Below are 17218 nucleotides of genomic sequence, written 5' to 3'. Positions count from 1 at the left end.
GAAAGAATGACATGGACATCTTGGATGACATTGGGGTGAGTAAATTATCAGCAAAAGTTTTTTAAAAGTGAACTATAACTACTCCTACTCTGGCAGCAGAATACAGGGTTTTTAGTCGTTTTCACGGACCTGTGTGGATGGGGATCGCTTTGACAATGGCGTCGTCTGGAAACACCAAAAACTCAAAAGGAAAAACTTCTCAGTTTTAAGCATATCGTTGACTATCTCCCTCTCTTTGTGAGCACAGTGTACCCGGTTGCTTCCAGTTGGATAACGCACCATTTCACAAAGCTCAAACCATTTCAAACAAGTTTCTTGAACATGACAATTAGTTCACTCAGGGCCATCCCAAGCGTAGAGCGGGGCCCAGTGCGAGGCTGCAGAAGCGGGCCCCCCCTATCGGTCGATTCGCGATCATGTTCCTTGGGTGGGATATATATGAAGACTCGTTTGATATAATATAGCACTGTGTCCATAGCTGTAAGAATCAAACGCAGGGATAATGCTTATCCCACAGCAGAAACAGGTGCCATGCCAGTATTCTGCAGGGGCAACACGGCTGTGCCAGTCTGCCCAGCGGGCAAGGTGCAAACACATTTACCACTCCCCTGGGCGACATTAGCCCTGCTAGAGGGAGACATGTCAAAGCCTGTGGTGACAGTTAACCTTGGTAGAGACAGGGCATTCTGCCAACCGGCGCACAGCAGACCCGCAGACAGACACAAGAGGACTTAATGAGGTCTGTCTCAAAGCCAGCGGGGGAACAGAGTCAGGTGTCTGCCGTTTTGGAAACAACGCATTTACTGGACACTTAGCTCACAAATGCAAAATACCACACTCATGGCATCAAGAAAATGTCTCCAGATGAGATTTAAACTGATATTGAAGTTCATATCAGCGGGTAAATACATTTTGCATTGTGTTTATGCAAAGTTAAGCACAAAGTTTCTACAAATTACTCAAACATGAATCATCATGTTCAGAGTTCTGCAATCACAGATAACAATTAAGTTAAAATCCTATGAAGAAGATATAACATATAACATCACTTAACTACCTCTAAGCTTATTGTAAACCTATTTTGAGAGGTTTATATATTATTACTAAAAAAATAATATATACAATATGGAGAAACCCTGTTATGCTCTTTACAGGTTGTTTGAGTGTAAGTCTTTTACACAACAGTGCTGATCAGATTTCCTTTTCTCCATGTCAGTGTAAATGACATGCCCACCATAACACCATGACACCATTTTTTAAAGACCGCCATTGTAATTTTATCTGGATTCTCAACTTTTCTAAACCCTGATGAATCCTTTTTATGGTGGATTTGAGGTGTTCAAAGTTTACTAGGTGCAGTGAATCATTTTTCTGATCGACTAATCAACCCCAAACCCCCCCCACCACCACCACCACAAATGTTGTCTTTTACATTAGGCGTAACATATAACATTAGTTTTGCCATTTTCTTTTGTGATCCCCCACAACTGTGGACCGCACTCAGAAACTCATTGAGTGGAAAAATAGAAACTTAGCACTTAGCATGCACTGATAACCGATAAAAAGGTGATGAACCCTCATGTTTTGGCAGTTTTGCTAGGAAAGGTGTTGACATTCCTTTACTTTCATAGCAAGAAGCTGCGATTATCTTCCTACTAGCGATAGTTAGAGGAAAAAGAGGGATGTGCTCTGATTCTGCACATAGCAAGAGGACTGTGTACATCAGACGGGTGAGAGTGCAGCATTCAGCTTACCTGAGATGATTTAAAAAGAAGAGAAAAGCTTTTAAAATAGTCAAAGAGAATGAGGTCACAATGATCAACTCCAGCATATGATGTAAACTGTCATGTGCCCTTTGTCAGAATTTGGCGTAAACAGAATGAGTACATGGATCCATCATGCCTTGTTACCACTGTGCAGGCTGGTGGTGGTGGTGTAATGGTGTGGGGGATGTGTTCTTGGCACACTTTAGTCCCCTTAGTGGCAATTGGGCATCGTTTAAATGCAACGGCCAACCTGAGCATTGTTTCTGACCATGTCCATCCCTTTATGGCCACCATGTACCCATCTTCTGATGGCTACTTTCAGCAGGATAATGCACCATGTCACAGAGCTTGAATCATTTCAAATTGGTTTCTTGAACATGACAATGAGTTCACTGTACTAAAATGGCCCCCACAGTCACCAGATCTCAACCCAATAGAGCATCTTTAGGATGTGGTGGAACGGGAGCTTCGTGCCCTGGATGTGCATCCCACAAATCTCCATCAACTATGCTCTGTAGTATGTATTTGATGTTTTAAGTGTCTAAATACTTTACAGAGCCACTGTATAACCCAGTCAGGTCACAGTGATAAACTAATTACAAACTCAAGGACTCTAGCGATCAACAAGTCGTGAGTTAAGATATTTAATCACATCAATCTACTTTTAGCCCATAATTACTTCCTACTGAGTGAAACCTGGATTCTTTAAAAACCTTTAACAATCCACACTGTCCCTACACCACGCTCTAGCAGAAAACCTGATGATAGACATTATATATCAACAACGTGTATTAGCTATTATTAAGGCTCACACACATGTACGGTTGCCAGGTTTCATTTAGTGCAGTGTTCCGTTCCACTTAATCCGTATGGTAATGATATCGTATTCATATCAGCACAATACCCCTATTGAGTGTGTCCAAACAGGCGCTGACATCGTGCCAAGCAATCCACATCTGTTCTCTGTTTTCACCTGTGGAGGCATATCTGAGCCCGGCCCAGGCCCCATATGTTGAAATGACTCACGGGACGAGTGCTGATTTTGGATCAGCTTCCCTGTCTTCATATTGTCTTTGTCAACGAGGACACGGGAGGTATATTGGTCCTTTTGTGCATTCTGCTGTAGTGTCATGTGACCTCTGAGTGGATTAGAGGGATGATGGCCGGCTTAGGTTTATGGCAACACTCACAGACACAGCAGGGGAAAGGGTTCTGGGACGTACAGTGTCTGTTACTGATGAGGTGAGTGGTGAAGAGGAAGAGAGAAATTGGATGAAGGATGCTGAAAACAAGAGTAAAAAAATACTCGTAAAAATGCTAACAATAAAAATAACTATAGAAAATAATATATTTTTTTTTAAATGAATATAATATAATTAAAATATTTTAGTAAATACTGTATACATTTAAATATAGTTAATATATTTTGTTGCACAGGGTGCTTGACACCTTAAAATCCCTGAAAATAAAAGTTAGAGCTATTTGTAATATGACTATTCTACCCCATACTACAACAAAACAATATTACAAGCTTTAATCTATTTCAAATTGTCTACAATATTGTGATTTTTATCTAAATAAATACATAAATGTTGTATTGTTGTCATGTTGCATGTAGTGACCCTTGGGACCAAAATGTACCAAGCTAAAAAAGACCAGCATTACACAAATTGTAAAGAAGATGAATCAGATTTCAAACAACAGTTGGTGGAGGATCGGGGTTTAAGTGGAGCAAAGAATAAGAGAGAGAAACCCCAAGGGACGTCCTGTGTGGATATCTCAAACTAAACCCTGAATAAAACCAGCCTCAGTCGCCACAAATTAATTCGGGACTTTGGGAATAAACCACTATGGGTCTACAGAAGAAACAGGAACAACCAAGTTTTTCATTGTCACACAATATTAGTCTTATACTAATATAGAGAGCTGTTGAAAAACACTCTCATGAATGCTGGGTAAGTCTATTAAAAATTCCTCTGTTGTAATAGAGTATGTTTTGGCAGAGGTTTCCATTGACCAGAGCCAATACAGAGAGCTGGCCGCCACACCATCCCAAAGAGAATACAGAAGGCAACAGCGCTGGCCATAAACATTTACTGCTGGAGCTGATCCTGATGATCTTCATGCCAGAACAAGAGCAGGGTTTAAAACATTCTATAAATAAAGTAGTTCGTTTTTATTGATCGTTTACATTGTCAGTATCCTGTGCTCTAAATAATCTGCATGAAACTTATCAAAATCCTGATCCAAAAAAACAATATATATATATATATATATATATATATTAGTGTTGTAGTCAAGACCACCTAACCCGAGACCAAGACAAGACCAAGACCGAGGGAGGGTGAGACCGAGTCAAGACCAGCGCCCCACACTACATAAAATGTGAAACATGATCAAAAGAGATTGATCAAAAAATCTTCTCAGATTGATCTGAAAGATCCAGATTCCCATAAAAACAGAGATATTTATCACTCAAAGCTGAAATAAACCATCTTTATTCAATACTCCTGGGTGACTTCCATCATTTAGTACAGAATGTAAAACAAGTCTTCACTTTTCTCTGCCTTTTATTAACAATACATGAACAGCGGTCACAAAAATACAATTAGCAATGATCAATGAGTCACGTTATTGCTTGGATTTGAATCAGTATGTTTTACATACAATAAAAGCAAGGATGTTAACAAAAAAAAATTAGTTATGCTGGCAAATTAGTGATATTTTCACAGTTATGGTCTCGTCTGGTCTTGGAAACAAAAACGACGAGACCGAGACCATCAAAAAGTGTTGTTTTTTTTTTTTTTTTGATTTTGTTTATTGAATTTTTTTTTTTTAATTCTGCATGTACAGTTTTTTCTTTTGCTTTCCTACTAAAGGTTCTAAAATACTGGTATTAAGATTACATAAGTGGATATGAAGGCAACAACTTAATTGTAATGAAGGAAAAGAACCACCTTTTCTGCAACCAATTTTAAAGGCTATTATTAAAGGTACAAATGCTGATCTGAATAGCTGAGAATAACAACGGATTCAGCACTAGAGCGACTGGGTCGGAACGCAGGGCGTTCCCAAATGTTTGGCAAAGACTATAAAGGAAACTGCATTCCTCTTTCAGGATTTATTCATATAAAGACAAAGCACATTCCATGACAACTGCAAATAACGGATGCAATTATTTCTTGTTTGATCCGGATGTAACACTTCACAAAGTATGCTTTGGAAAATAGAAACACTATTTTCCCCTCACCTTGCTGCCACTCGAAGTGTGGTTGAGAATAATTACATCAGGAAAAAAATATTAGCAATGTTTAAGAAGAAAATAAATAGAAAGGAATGTCTCTAACCAACAAGAACAAGAGCTTTCCCTCGGGCAACTTCCCAGCACCGTTCAAAAGCATCGGAGAGAAGAGAGTGTTCATTAATCCTTGGCATTATACAAAATGTCAAACAACCGAAACAAAAGATACATGATACAAACACACAACATCCTCTGTATAAGTGAGGTTTCCATGGTGTTATACAAATATTGTCACATGAAATCAACACTGAACTGTACTGTTTGATCAGATTTGCGCCATTTGATCGGATTGACTGCAGAATTTATTTGCACTGTATCCACAAATTACATACTTTCAGACGCATGTCATTCTGGATGTAAACTAGATGTACATTGTTTTCAACTTATCAACCGTATGTCATACTCAATTAGTCTGACAGCTATCAAGTTAATAGTCAAAATACATAGCCATTAAGCTAAAAATAAAATAAAAAAGGACATCTAAGGACAAGTTTTCCTCACTCAGATATGCACATTGTCATATGAAGAACTACCCAACCAGAAAAGGCCAAGGTCTATGTATTGGGATCTCGAGACTTTGACAAATGACAACTCAATGACTCTGACTGTGATAAAACCAGAGGAGGGGATGCTGTGTGAAAAACCAGAATAGACTCTATCCTGTCCAGGTTACTACGACAGGCAATCCATCAGGGCTGAGAGACTGGTCTGAATGGACAGCCACTCCAAGAATGCAACTGGTGAAGAGCCAGTTAGTGTGGAGACCGGAGTGAGGGGTCATCGTGGGGCATGAGAGGGTGAAGAGTGGGGACAGGACACGAACAATGAGGGGAAAAGGGAGGTCTTAAGAGTTAAGGACCAGGACGAGGAGAGACAATCAGACCACCGAGGACGTGGCTATCAGAGTTAAATTCCACAGTGACACCCACAAGGGTTAGCGGAGGTCTGGTCTGGCCTAACACGACAATTTTATTTTCAGTTTGCGCAACCTGACGCAGGAATTTTCATTTGCATCTCTGTCAATGCCTTTGTGAGCATTCCTTGAATTTCTTTCCACAAAAGTGACGAGTCATTTCTATTCAGTTAGATTGTCACGAAAAGTTTGTTGAATTTGCGTCCACGATTTTCCTGCAAACGAATTACAACCATTCTACTATAGCATAAAACAGAATATTATTGATTAAAAAGTGGCTAATTCTTACTAATTCGTACGACCTCACTTTGTCTAAACCCATGTGATGGTTAGGTTTAGGGGCGGGGTAAGGGGTAAGTCATTCGTACGAATTCATACGAATTGGCCAATTCGTGAAATATGTACGATTTAGCAAAATCATACTAATTCGTACGAGTGAGGTCGTATGAATTGTTACGAATTAGCCACCTCGTAAAATTACGAATTCCCGTGAGATCGGGTTGGACATGCAAATCACAAACGCATATCCCACTTTTTAGGGTGACCAACTGTCCTGTTTTCATATAACAATTTTCTATCCACAGAGGAGGCATAACCTACTTTAAATGTATTGAAATTAATAGGGTATCTTTGAGTAAACTTCGAGTATCATTTGAGTAGGCCTATCTGTTTGCCGGGCCGAGTGTCCTGGTTTTTGGTAATCAAAATATGGTCACCCTACCACTTTTATTGCCTTTGCACACCCAGTAATATATTGGGACGCCTACAGTACAACCGCACTTCCTTGGATCAATCGATCATCACAATCTCAAATTAATAGATATCTACAGTATGCTGTGTCTTATGGAAAGCTTCAGGGAAATATTTAAAGGACTAAGACACAAAACACTTTCTGCAGCTGTAATTGCTACACTTTCCTTTTAATAGTTCTTAAATGAGTTTGATTTTCCATTTATGGTCAAATTCTTTGCTAATAATTATAATAGCCAACAAGGTTATCATTCATCCAGCGCTTTTTGACAGAAATGACGGCATAAAAGTGTAATTTGGAAAAGGCTCAACTCCTGTCAAAGAGAATTGGCTGGGTGGAAACCTCCATTATTAATCTGCTGAAACTAATGAACAGTCCATTAAACACTCGCAGAATTTGACATGGAAACCAGTAGTGTTAACACAGGGGAAAAGAAGTGCATCATGCATTATTAACTCTGATAACGATGAATATGGCTGTATTCATCCATTCATTCATTCCCTCTCATTCTCCTCTGTCAAAACAGTGTGTCATGTTGAACGGTGAATGTTGAACAGCAGTCAGGTGGCTGCAATGCAGGGCTAATGTATATTTTCTTTCTTCACTGTGGTCCCGAGAACCAGGGACGTTGCGGTGACTGCTGCATCTGTTACCAATCCACATAATTAACCATTATTTCAGTTTGCAAAAAGCGCTTTTATGCCACACGGCTGCAGAAAAGCAACAGAACCGAAGCAGAGGCGAGGTATTTACTGAAAAAGCAGAAAGCTGTCCTGGGTAATGTTTGATCAACAGAGCGCAGCACTTTTGAGGGAAAGCTTGCCAACTGTAACAACAGACGAACGAGCGCTGGATCGAAATTTAATTGTTTAACAGGCGCTAAACAAACAACTTGTGTTTCGGTGTTGATAATTATTTCAGAATGTCTAGAGAACGTCATACAGAAAATACCTGACTACGGATAATGAGTTTTCTAGTATTTATTAATTAGAAAAATAGGATTTTGTTGAACATTTTCAAAATGAGTTCAATTAGAGTTCTCATACACAAATATACTATGGAAAGTATGGTTCTATATCTGATGTATCTTGGCGAACTGTTGCCAAACATATAGCATGCTACAAACATCATAATCACCGCAATAATGATCCAGTCATAAAACCCTCAACTCACATCAGAATTAAATGTACACCTTGACTCTCCTATTAATGGACTCTAATATTAATGGTCAAGCTGCTTTGCAGACAAATCTTTGGTCACTTGTGCCAATGCCAAATATTGGTTTCAAAGGTCCCAACAGTGCAAATCATGTATTCCCTGATGATTCCACCTTCACTGTATTTCCCAGTTACGATGTGGAGAAGCCCCAAAGAGGGTTAACACCAGGACTGTTGTGTGCCCAGAGTGAAGCATGGGATGGATCAGTGATAGTTTGAGCTGCTATAAAATGGCATTGCCTACTGTGCTTAATGGAAAGGTCATGGTCAAGGACTACCAACCCATTCTGGAGGACCTAATGGTTCAAACATTGTACCCTGAAAGGGGTGTAGTGCATCAGCATGATAATGCACCAATACACACAGCACGACTTGGTTTGCTGAACATAAAAGTGAAGTTGAACATCTCACATCCCAGCAAACAAATTTAGGTTTTGGGAACGTTAGTTTTTGGTTCCCAGAACGTTCCTTGAATTTTCCCTTAAGGTTAAGGGAACGTTCCCGGAACATTCTCCTTACGTTATAAAAATGGAACCTAAAAATAACCTACAAGGAACGCTCCTATAACGTTCTTGTTTGGTTCCCAAAAAATTCATTATGAAAATGTATTACGTCATTATGTTAAGCCCGCCCGCCGACTCTATAAATGATGTGATTGGCCTGACCAGAGTTTGTTTTTTCCAGCTAAAACGTCTATAGAGTTGCTAGACCACACTGGCTGCGAAATAATTTTTGCTGCCGCTAGGGTGCGTCTAGATTTCTAGGTTATCACATCACTGTTCTGGAGGAGGAATGGCTCAAAATCCCTCGGGCCACTGAAGGACATGTATCTATCATTCCCAAGACGAACTGATGCTGTTTTGGCTGCAAAAGGAGGCCCTACACCATACTAATAAATTATTGAGCTCTAAAACCAGGTGTTTTTCTGATAGCTTCATTGTCCAACCCCTTTTTATAAAATAAAATCCCATACGGTGGTAAAAATAAAAAGTAAAACAAATGCATATCTATCCTATTATTTGTTGTACTTTTAATCATTGCATTATAATTTCATTCTAAAAATATTTTTTTAAAACAAGAAAGAAACTAGAAAGACTTTTTTCAAATTCTTTGGACGCTTCCAAGACCTGATAAATCACCAAAACAAAGACTAAAGACATATTCTATTGTCCTTATTTTCTAAAACTCAGCAAACATAGGGGTCATTTATTCTCAAATATCGTCTCTCAAAACAGCTCCCAACGACCCAGCATTGGTTTAGAGAGAACAGAGCTTCGTTACGGTGGTGCAGGAGAGACTTTATGGATCAATGCAGTCAGTTGACGGTACAAAGAAGAGGGCTATGCAGGACTGAAGGTCGAAATGAATGGGGGGGGGGGGGGGGTATACAATGGGGAAATGGGGAAGTTGAACCATAATAGTCCTGCTATTGGCTTTGCTGCTAAATGTATAACTAATTTTGTTATGAACTAAACAGACAAAAAGAAAATGCATACATGCTGTTCATCCTCTGCTTTATGACTCACTTACTGAAGAGTTGACATACGTAAAAGCTCAAACTCCCATAACCTTATGCTTTGTTACGATTTCAAATAATGTAGACATCTTGTTCAAATAATTACAAGTGCTCTACATCTTCAGCCCATAAAAAATACATGAATCCAACAAGGCCTTAGAAAATGAACTACAAGAGAATCTGCTCTCACTGCTGCTTTCCTGATAAATACTCAATCTATATGTAAATATAAGGTACTTTTGAAATATCTGGAAGGAATGAAAATGTATTTCCTTTTCCCATTTGATCAGTGCCCCCAGAGCTAAACCTATGACTTTTAATGAAAAGTGTTGGGCAGATATAAAGAGAGAAGCAGGAGCGATAGAAAGGCTTGAACGCACACGCTACAGAACGAACAGCTTCAGGTCGCTAGACGACCTTGAAAATAAAAAAAATAGATCAATTCTAAGCCCAAATGGGATTGTTGAATGTGAAAGGCTCAGCAGCTTTCCTACAAAACTTGGAACAAAAAAAAGACTAACTGTTTGGTGTACACCGTCAGCTTTCAAAGGGAAGACTTCGTCTGGTTAAGCAAATATCTAGATTACACATAGATGTACATTAAATGTGATAAATGTTCAGCTTATTTAGAAAAGTTAGGAGATTAAAAAAAGTGCAAACAAGTCATAATGCATATATTCATCTGTTGGTTCTCACATTCACACCATGCTGTAAGTCTGGATTCAGCTGGAAAGCGAGTTTTCCCATTGCCTTTGCTCCAGGCCAGATGTTTCTTAATGACATTCTCAGCGGCAAGATGAACACTGACATGCTATTGAGTCCCAAATCAACTCCTGCTCCAGACCTAACAAGTTATTTACTGATGCCTGTCAAGCCTTCAATTCAAAAACTAGGCTATATTGTCACAATGCAACAATTTATCTTCCTTCTGTGAAGAAGCAATAACAATTTGTACACAAATAAGTGTATAATTAGGGCATTTAATGAGGTGTTCCCTGATCTCAGATTGGACGCAAAACTCTAAGAAGTTTTGTCCGAGGGCGAAAAATACCGGTTGGAAGTATACAGTCGACTTGCTCTTAAAGCCAGCATGAAACAGAAGTTTTGACCGGCTTTACTATTGTATTATGACGTACTATCACTCTACTTTGTGATTACTTTTAAAAAATATATATTAATTAAGACTAATAACAAAAACAATAAAAAATCAATAAGATCAGTTCTGATCTTGTATCAACTTTAAAATATTATGAGGTCCAAACAAAATGAATAAACTAATTTTATATCAAGATTGTGTGCATAAAAAGGGCCAAATTTGGTTTCATGGCAACTTTAAAATATTATGAGGCCATATAAAACTATTTTATAATCCATAAAGCAATAAATAGGTTCACTTTGATTTGATGCTGAACCACTGGTATGATTTCACAGTGCACCGCTAACTTCTTCCTTATGTAATTTCCCCATAAAACTAGCCTCTTTACTTTGTGATTTACATGGAAAAAGTACACAGTGTCACTGCCTTAATGTTCTTAAGACAAGACGTTTAGAGTTTATTGCAAAACAACAGTGCAAAAGCCCATCCTAATGGTTTCATGTCATTCCAGTTACTTTATATCACTAGGTTAAACAGTTTACTCTGTACTCATGGAATGGTCTGAGAAATAAAGCAAAGATTCACAAACAAACCAGGAACACACAAATAGCATTGCCATTTTTATATACAGCTCTTGCCACTATTGATCACACTTTGTCACACAGTCGAGATATTTTAAGAAACATCCTTCATTTTATGAATATGTTTAAGACACTAATTAGTTATCAATTATTAGTATCAACTGATCAAACTAAGGAATTACACCAATGACACAGTTTCACGCTTGGTGTGTTAAGGGTAGGTGACTCACCACAATCTGGTCTAACAGGAGTCAAACCGTCACTGTCAAACAATAACGGTTCACTTGGCAGCCATCTTGACTTGGATCCATCGTCACTCTCTAGGCATGCAATACACCTTATCTGCTTAAATGGGAAAAGACCAAAATGTAAAACTGTTTGTCAAGATTACATTTCAGTAACGTCATTAAACACTAAAATGTCAACAATTACATCACAAATTTTGCTTCTTTAGCTCAAATCATGCAATATATATATATATATATATATATAAAATAGTGATAGACGTGCTCAAATACATTGCTTGATAAATCTGTTGAACCTGTTTTATTTTTTTTTATTAATACTTTAAACATGTATCAAACTGAGACCTGCTGCCTCTTGTGGCCGGTTGCTGTAAGTGCAGGAATTTATTTTCAAATGAGGGAGTTAGAATGATTTAATCAATGACCCTTAATCAACTCTTAATCGTCCACACTCTTAAAAAAATAAAGGTTCTTTATTGCCATCAGTGGAACCAGAAATCACCTTTAACATCCATGGAACCTTTCCAGTGCACAAAAGGTTCTTTATAGAGGGTTTTCACGGCACGTCATCAATCCGGAAGTCGAAATATGGGTCGGCATTTATACAAAATTCAAGGAACCGTTGGTTTAGTAAGAAGAAATTTTGGTAATAGGAGGAGGGATGTTATAATTTCAAGAATGCGTACTGGCCATTGTTTACTAAATGAAAGTATGGCTAGGATTGGGAAACACCAGACTGGATATAGTGACAAATGTAGGTCAGTAAATATGGAAACAGTAGAACATGTATTATTAAAGTGTAGAGAGAAAGATTTAAATTATTTCAAGTATTAAGAGAAATGGAAATTGAAGTTTTGTCTATCAAAGCATTATTAGAGAATAGACCAAAGCAATTTAAAATATGAATTATTATTTCATTTTTTAAAAGATACTCATTTAATTAACAGGATTTAGGTCATTACTACCATAACGTTATCCACACTCCAATCCAGTAGATGGCGGGAATGCACCATTTAAGTTTGGTTTGCCAAGAAGAATCCGGAAGTCGGCCATTTTGGAGGCACAGAACATAAACAATGCCATTGAACTGAACGGACTCGCAAATTTGGCTGATTATTTCTGCTAAAAAATGGTCGAGTTTTGGTGTACTAATCAAACAACCACAGACGTTTACATTTTATGTGGCGTGAGAGTCACATACCACCCGAAATCCGATCGTTCACACTGAGGCATTTGTCCTGGTATTTAAATAGTATTTCAAACCACATTATGCTTGAAACGGATTTCATGTGCTTTTTTTGGGCTGACAATATGAACGTAAGTTAGCCTATGTCGGAATAAGAAATAGAAGGAAGAATTGCAGTACGGGCTAGAGAAGCTAGCTCGTTCGGACCTTTAATATCACATATTAACTTTAGTTTGTCAAAATATTGCGCTCTCTCCTGCTTGATAAGTCATTCTCTATATGATTTCGCACCTACCTCGGGTTTTTTCTGTGTTTCTTTAGTGTAACAATGTGTCCAGTAGTACATTTAACAGTGCAGTCCATGCTGTTGTTTACATCCGAGACGAGTGCCTCCATAATGGCCGGTCATCCGGGTTACCGCCCAGAATAGGTTCTTTAGATTATGTTCTTCACAGAATAAAATTATTCTTTTAAGAACTGTTCACTGAAAGTTTTTTGGGGAGCCAAAAATATTTGTTTTATGGGCAAAAAACAAATATTTGAAAGAGTGTACTCTCCCACAACAGTGCAGTTAATGTGCATGCAATACAATTAAGTGGGAATGTTCAGGAATTGTGTTGCATTATTAGCTGAACTATTAACTAAACTGAATAAGTCTAGCCAACATCTATTTTCTGAGTAAGCAAAAATAAAATAAAAAATAAATAAATAAAAAGCTATATTATAAATAGCATAGGCCTTATAGGTCAATACATGCTCCAGTTCCAAAGCGTCAAAGAATAGCACAGGACTCTCTCTCTCTCTCTCTCTCTCTCAGCTCCTGTCGGATGAATAAGAACATATCACAGCTCCATTTGGAGTGCTCTGAAGAGGAACATCATGTCCGTGTTAACAGGCGACGAGAGACATGGGGGCTTTTCTCCCCGAGCAGATAAACGAGAGGATGAGAGACAATTTGCAGGGACTCTGAGCACTTCAAGTTCTGCCAGCAGAGGTGAGAGCTTTCAGCTCCGCCGAAGAGTGAGAAATAAAAAGGTGCGATTCATTCGCTCATTACGTTGTCTGGAGGTTAAAGTGAAATCATTTTTCTCTCAGAGTTGGGGAGAAGGAGGAACATGTACAACTTGCAAAGATAAAATAACACTTAATAAGTGTACAAAGTTTTGACGTGATGCCATTATAAACTGCAGCGGAAACCCAAAACGACACCCATTTGAAACTAATATATGAATGGAAGACCTATTTCACCCAAAAATGTATTGTGAACTGAAGACAAATGAAACTCTACGGGTTTGAACTGGAATGACATTAGGGTGAGTATGACAGAATTTTTGGGTGAACTATCCCTTTAATTATCATGGCCACAAATTAAGAATTTGTTCCATGATTTCCACGGTTATTTCGTGGCCATGATCGTAGCTTTCTGTGCACTTAAACTTTACCAAACCCACAGATAAGACTTTAAAAAGACCTGCAGCACTGATGCTCCTAATTGCACAGGCCATACTCTCTCCATGGTCCCCTTCCAGGAGAAATGCATAATCTATTACCCTTAGTGGGGCAGCGCTGGCTTATTATCACAGGCCACAGGCACGGTGACAAGCCCGGGGCGTGAGAGCACCTCTCCCATTTATTCCTATCACCGTCAGCTTCCTGTCAGAGAGCTGTCAGTCTTCCTCCACTTCTGCTCCAGTGCTGATAAACTGTGTGTGTGTGTGTGTGATTAAAGAGTATGTTACTTGTGTTTGAGTAAAAAACTTTCTACAAAAAAAAAAAAAATGGTTTCTCTTTTTTTTTAGCATTTGAGAGGATCTGACTGAAAAAAACTACGGTTTTAAAGCAGCCGATCTGTGTTTTTGGTATGTGGAACAGCTTGGCAGAAGATCACAGATTAATTCAATATAATTCATTAAATTATTAATTCACAGATTAATTCAAAACTACAATTAAAAATATAAAAGAAAGTAAAACTAGAATAAAAAAATATGTATATATATAACTAGAATACGAAAATCAAACAAAATATCAAGCCTAATATTCTAGAATAAATAAATAAAAATTAAAACAAAAATAAACAAGGATATTAAAACTATAATACAAACAGAAATTATATTAGAATAGCCTATATAAGAAAACAGAAAAAATATTAGAATATTAAGAATAGTAGAATAAAAATAGTAAAAAAAAAATAAATAAAAAAAAAATTAGATCACGCTATGTAAATTGCATTGTGGGAAAGTGTACTCCTGTGCATCTGTTTCTGAATAAATGCCAAACCTATGACCCTGTATAAACTCATACAGGACTGAACCCATGTTACCCACTTAAACTACAACACACTCAAACACACACACACACACCTCATCAACAAACACCTTGGTCCATTCACAGCTTTACTACATTACCACAACAGAAATCCCGCCAGCTGTACATTATACTCAGCTAAATGGGATTAATTAGTGCAGGTTGTATTTTAATGTTCTTGTTGCTCTCCAGAGGTTGGTAAGACTCCAGCTGTGAACAAAAACAGTCTTGTTTTTCTGAGTAGAAAAAAAGAGTAAGGTCAGTTACACCTGTCTATCTTCTACTGTAGAGCCCAGAAGTAGAAAATCGTAAAACTTTTATCATATCAATGTAAAGGAAGCCATGATTTGCTCTTAAAATATATTATATACAACCTTCACTCTATGAAGAACCTCTAACATCCACATATTTCTATTCCAAAAAAGGTTCTTTAGAAAATTAAAGGGATAGTTCACTTAGAAATTAACTTTTGATATGTTTTAGCTTACCTCAAGGGCATCCAAGATGTAGGTGTCTTTGTTTCTGCAGTATTTTCAATTTTGATATTTTTAGGTCAAACCGTTCTTGTCTTCAGTCATATAATGGAGGTCTATGGTCACCACCTCAAAGAACATGCACAGAGAAGTCCAAATTAAACATGATTTAATGACTCGTAAATGTAAGTACACATTGATGGCCTAAGACACGAAACGAGCGGTTTGTGTGAGAAAATGAACATTATTTATATCGTTTTTTCCTCTTGTAAGGTGTCTGTATTTGACCTTCATAAGTTTTGACATAATGAATGGATGAAATATCTTGTTTGGTGTCTGGAAACCGCAGCACTGAGGCCAGGTACTTAAGAAACACGCTAATGCCTCCGGACCCAAAACAACCTCTCAAAACACCTTCTTGATTTATTAGTCTTGATGAACGAAATTCAAATGTTCCTTTAAATATTTTATTGTGTTGAATGAAAAGCAGAAATTGATTTGGCAGGGCTCATGTGAAAGCCTGTTGTTTTATATTGCTACATTAAAGTCTGGCATGATACAGAGAGCCGTTTTAAATAAGACCAGCTGTAGTTTGGATTTGAGCTACAAGACGTCAATGTGACACATGAAAACATTCAGTCTTATTTTTATGCCCAGTACACTTGGTGAATTCGGAGCCGTATTCTACTCCTACTATTATTGTCATAGAAAGATATTGTAAAAGTAAGAGTTTCGAATTCAGCAAATGAATAAGGGACGGGGCAACCTGTCTCTCACATCACAACCAAGTCCCGGCCTAAATTTTTTCTCGTTTGAGAAGCTGTTTCACATGGATATACAGTACGTCAACAAAAGAGAAGAGAAGACTGCTGTAAATTCCTCAGCACAGCGCTCAATGTCAAAATGATAGAGAAGGCCAATCAAATTAAAGGACTACCGAACACATGATTTTCACTGCAAGACTTCATTTTTAAAGTCGGGAGTTGCGATAGTCTTTTCTTCCCTATTGTGACGTATATCTTTTCCATTGGGATTTGATTGGATGGTTGTGTTTTTTTTTTTATTGGTGGATGCATGTGAGTGACAGGTTGTCCCGCCCTCGCGTCATTAAACATGTTGTCGGAGAAAAGATGTCGCTGCAAGAGGAAGGGGAAGTTATTTTGATTAAGTTATTGTGCGTGGATAAATCATTTATAACAAACACTGCAATATTTCATTAAAAAAAAAAAAAAAAAAAAAACAAGAATTGTCCATTTTGATTTCATGGTGACTTTAACAGTCAACAGTGGACTTTACTGTGTGTGATGGAACATATAACCTTGTATTCACTGTTTACAGTAAAAACAGATCAGCAATAGTCAAATAAAAAGCTTAAGAGAGCCTTTCAAAGTGTTTGTATCTACTATGTTCAGTGTTTCTCATGAGTGAATTTACCAGAATGGCTGGGTAATGTTCTATGGAGTCTTTACACACACACACACACACACAAAAGGTGCTGTAAAGATACTATAAGGATCACAACAGTATCTCCCTGATGTATATTTCGATAAATTAACAGTAATTTGTTATATATGATTAGATACTTCACTTTGCCATGCTTTTAAGATAAAAGAAAGGGATTTGAAAGCTGACACGCACCTGGTTGGTAAACGACCTCACGCAGACTCTACATGGCCCTCTGTTGCCACCATGCGGCCTCTTTACGCACTGCAACAACACATTGACGACCAGAGAATTACAATTTAAAAAAAAAATATATATATATATATAGTCGGTTCAAGTTTATAATAATATTAATACTAATGATCAAATCGTTATTTTCAATCTTAACATAAATAAGTCTGTTATATATTTATTCTTATGATATTT

At 37.7% G+C, this 17218-nt stretch overlaps 1 protein-coding gene across 2 annotated transcripts in view; it reads right to left on the bottom strand.

The window, feature by feature from the left end:
- Nucleotides 1-12970, bottom strand: part of sema3fb (sema domain, immunoglobulin domain (Ig), short basic domain, secreted, (semaphorin) 3Fb) — a 171993-nt gene extending 159023 nt beyond the window's left edge. The window contains exons 1-2 of one of the 2 annotated variants that reach the window (XM_089124802.1): nucleotides 12868-12970; nucleotides 11372-11483 (exon numbers count right to left, since the gene is read on the bottom strand). The gene's annotated coding sequence lies outside the window, so the exon portion shown is untranslated. Of the gene's footprint in view, nucleotides 1-11371; nucleotides 11487-12867 lie in introns of both variants that reach the window. The other variant, XM_089124804.1, reaches the window with a different exon arrangement.
- Between the last annotated feature and the right edge of the window lie 4248 nt (nucleotides 12971-17218).

Source organism: Pimephales promelas, chromosome 21 (genome assembly GCF_988280905.1).
Source record: "Pimephales promelas chromosome 21, fPimPro1.hap1.1, whole genome shotgun sequence".
In the NCBI taxonomy this organism is placed as follows: domain Eukaryota; kingdom Metazoa; phylum Chordata; class Actinopteri; order Cypriniformes; family Leuciscidae; genus Pimephales; species Pimephales promelas.
Note: the sequence above shows the minus strand (reverse complement) of the source record. Positions and strands in the feature narration are given on the sequence as shown.